This window comes from Scomber japonicus, chromosome 4, assembly GCF_027409825.1.
Source record: "Scomber japonicus isolate fScoJap1 chromosome 4, fScoJap1.pri, whole genome shotgun sequence".
In the NCBI taxonomy this organism is placed as follows: Eukaryota; Metazoa; Chordata; class Actinopteri; order Scombriformes; family Scombridae; genus Scomber; species Scomber japonicus.
Genome location: NC_070581.1, coordinates 7,544,480 through 7,548,825, shown reverse-complemented (window position 1 = coordinate 7,548,825; position 4,346 = coordinate 7,544,480).

Below are 4,346 nucleotides of genomic sequence, written 5' to 3'. Positions count from 1 at the left end.
TTGTTTTCAGAATGTTTTTTTTAATTGTCTTGTTTGTTTCATTTTTGTTTTCTCATTTTGGAATCTTACCATACATCATAGTCCTTAAAGGTCCTTAAAAACACATACATTATCACTTCAGCACCATGGAGAGCAATCGTTATTAATCTCTTAATTAAAAGATAACTGGTGATATTCATTACTTTTGTTTTTGATGCCAAAATCCCATAAAAAGACCAAAGTCAACAACAAATTGATCCTCCTAACAAGTGTTGATTGTTTAGCAGAAGCCTGATTATTCCTTGGTGTCACAGACCTCCATTGTTGTCCAGAAACTATTAAAAGCTTATCAGTAAAGCAGCACTGTTGCACTGGATGACATGTTGTTTTCCTACCAAGAACACAGAGGCTGTAGTTTGTTTTAAGTCAGTTCAACGAACATCACCCTGCTGCTATGAATACTCACTTATGCATATTAATCCACAGCTGAAAATAGTCCTTAAGAAATGTGCTCTTTACATCTGTCAGCCTAACACTTGCTGTGTCCTTCTCTTTTACTGCTGTTACTGAACCTTTTTTTAATTAAATCATATATGTTTGACTATTTTTAAAACATATGTCTGTGGGAATTAAAGGACTCGGTTGTGAGAACCACATACAGGGAAGGTTTTGCTCTTTTCATGGGATTTATTAATAATACCAAAACACTGAATGTTGCCAGCTTTATTCTTTTTAAAGGCAATCATATGCACTGACTCGTATGAGCTGTTTATAGAAATGTGTACAAGTTTTCAAGCATTGTAGACTCTTAAAGATCTCTTCCAGACATGTATTAAGATAAGAATAATAATATGTGTAATGTGTGTGATATGGCTTATCATGTTAAAATCCTTCAAGTAACAAATCCTCTTTCTCCCTCATTAAAAATTCCAAAATCTAAAAATAAGTAAACATTTTTCATTCCAGATGTTAAACAGCAGGACCTCTCTCTCCATCCCGACCCATACTTAAGCACCTCACATTTGTGTAAGAATATCAGACCACATTTTCCATCTAGTGATGATGTCACAAATCCTTCTCATAACCCACCTCTTAAAACCGGATTTTCACTGAGCTCAGAGAAAGTTTCCACTTCCAGAAGATGAATGTGAAAACAACCTCCTAGTGTCAAACTCTGCACATGCATCATCCTGCACAGTGAAGCTCAAACAAGAACACACGCACACACACACACACACACATTTCCTATTATAATGAGTGGAGGAGGACTTTAACCTCTAACATGGATCTTACAGTTCACTTTTCTTCCAACAGATGGCGACCTAAGACAAGTTCATATGACCGACCGTTTCGTACGCTGCTCAGTGATGATACTTGGAAATACTGTGTGTCTAAAAATGTCTAATGTATGATTATTATAATGTGATAACAAGGGACAAAAACATGTCAAACACACACTCACACACACACACACACACACACACACACACACAAAAACACCTCTTACTCTGGAGGTGTATGAAACTGACATCAAGTTGTCACCGCCTGCCTCTGCCTGTTTTAGCTCTCTCTCTCTCTCTCTCTCTCTCACACACACACACACACACACACACACACACACACACATTCATGCATTCACACTCAAAAAGCACAAACCCCCTGCCTCTCTCTCTCTCTCTCTCTGAAAACACCTCGCATTCCTCAAGAGGCGTCCCTTAGCTGTGTACAAGTCTATTTTCTTCCACTGACATGTCCTCACTTCAGCAGCTACACCGCACCTATTGCTCTCACTCTGCCAATTTTAACACACACACACACACACACACACACACACATGCATGTTAACACACACACACATGCACGCAGCTTGTCAACTCCCCTGCTGCTGCTAACAGATGACAGGAGGCCTTGGGATGAAGAAAGATAGTCTGAGCAATGTGGAAGCGGAGTACAGGAATACGTGTTTGTTTAGACAGCGTCCAGATGTGCTACGTGTGTTCTGAGCGTACAGCGCAGGCCAGATGATATGACAGACAGAATGAACCCTGTGCATTATTCATCAGATTTCTATGTGATTTGAGAACCGGGAATGTTAAGGAAGCTGCTTTTTTTTCTCCCTCCCCTCATCCTCTGCTGCTTGTTTCATCCGTCAAACTCAAATAAAACTCGCCAAAAGACCAAATGTGGGCACAATGGTTCAAACATCACACGCAACATCCTTTATCTATCCCGCCTGTAAAACATACACTCTCTCCATACACCACCGTCTTGGCCTAGTTTTGCATGAATGTGCTAGCTGGAGGGCAGATGCGTTTCTCCCCAGAGTAACAGAGCTTTTAATGGACGGAGAATGAAGGCTCCAATAGTTACAGCAGCAACATCTGGCCATGAAAGAAAAGCAGGACTGTTGAATAAAGAACACACAGGAAGTGAATAGTAAGAGGCACTCATGCTTTACATATTCAAATACATTTACTCTGTTATGTATTTCAAGAAAAATCATCATATTCTACACTATCAGCAAAGTTTATTGAGGCAAAAGAGAAAATAATATATGCGATTTGCTAATATCACTTTATGGAATATTCATATTTAGATATACATATTTTGTTGTTTACTTCCTTAGTCCTTCTGTTGCAAATCCTCAATTGCCTTAATATTTCTTATGTGAACGACATTTTCAGGTCTGTTAGTCTTGTAAGAAACTAGTTTGATAAAATAGTTCCACCTAAAGTGAAATTTACTCGTATTTTCCAGAGATTTCAACCATAATTAAACTGTCTTCATCTGGTGGAGTTTGCTCAGTTGCCATGGAGATGGGTCTGTTGATATTCAACCTCATTAGCTGTTAAGTTTTCATCAGCTGCACTTTTTCCTTGTCCGTGTTGGCATAAAGTTAAAGATAAGGGTTCATTCTCAACCTTGGAGTTATTTTGACAATAACGACTAGATAGATAGATAGATAGATAGATAGATAGATAGATAGATAGATAGATAGATAGATAGATAGATAGATAGATAGATAGATAGAGTGTGCAAAAAGTGCCAGTAAAGTGCACTGCAGTATCTAAAAAAAACATCTAAAAGATAAAACACGGTCTAAAATTAAACCACTTTTGAAGACAACTGAGTGAGTATAGTGGATGAAAACCATGTGATGTGGATGAAGGCTCTGGAACAAGCTCATAAGTGGAGATTGTTTTGTCATTCTAAGTTTGTTGCTCCCAAAGAAAGTCCATTAATTAACAGCATCATAACATAATATGTGTCTTCTTGGTGTTGGATTTAGTATTTTGGGATCAATACCTACATGTGATGTGACCCATCATACTCTATGAATTTACTGCCCGCTTTCCATATCACATTCTCTCAGAGTGTGTTCCCTGGTCATCCTATGGTGCATGATCTCTCTTTTTAAATAAAAGGTGAGGAAATATGTGTTGGTCTCATTGCAAACTCAAGGTGAAGAGGGGCGGAGACTAGCTTTAATGCAAATGTTCCCCTGCTGCTGTTACTGCTGGTGTTCCCGCGTACGTGAACGCGCTCCATCGCTGTCATCAGTACAACATCAGCATCTTCCGGGGGGCGCGCAGAGTAACGGGAGGAGGAGGACGGAGGAAGAGAGAGAGAGAGAGAGAGAGAGAGAGAGAGAGAGAGAGAGATACTGGATAAAGGCTACGACAAAAAAACAAGATGATAATGGAGTCGAGGCGGTGGAGGATGTCGGATTTACAAGAAAGGACTGTTGAAATTTGACAGAGGGACTTGCGTCGAAACCCATTCTCGATTTCTTTTCCCCACCCCCCTTTTTTCCTCCCTGGACCCCCCCTTTTTATTCTGTTTGATTCCCACATGCTGCGTGGACATCTACATTGAAGCCGAGCAGAAGGAAAGGGGAGCACCCCACGGATGCCTCGGAAGGTAACAAACGGGCTCCACCGCTGGCGCTACAGGCAACAAGACGCGTCTCATCTCTCGGATGGTAATAAAAGGACATCATGAAGATAGCTGTGGACTGATGGATGAGGATGAAAAACAGCTTTAACCCCCCCTTCCTCCCACCACGACGACTGTGAAATAAAGAAAATCCTGTTTTGATGGATTTTTTTGAATCATTTATGGTGTAGCCCCAAGGAAACGAGCCTTAGAAAGCAATGTTGAATCACTGGTCTTGGTAAATTATTTATTAAGTGGTATAGGTAGGCTATGATTTTGAATTGCTTCAATGTAGCCCTAACCCTAACCCTTTCCCCTATTCATTTTTACAATGTGTAGTCTTGTGAGATCATAAACATATTTGCAGGTTACATTTTATTGTGTGGGGTTATGTAGGCCCATTAAATAGCCAATAACAGCCACATATAAGA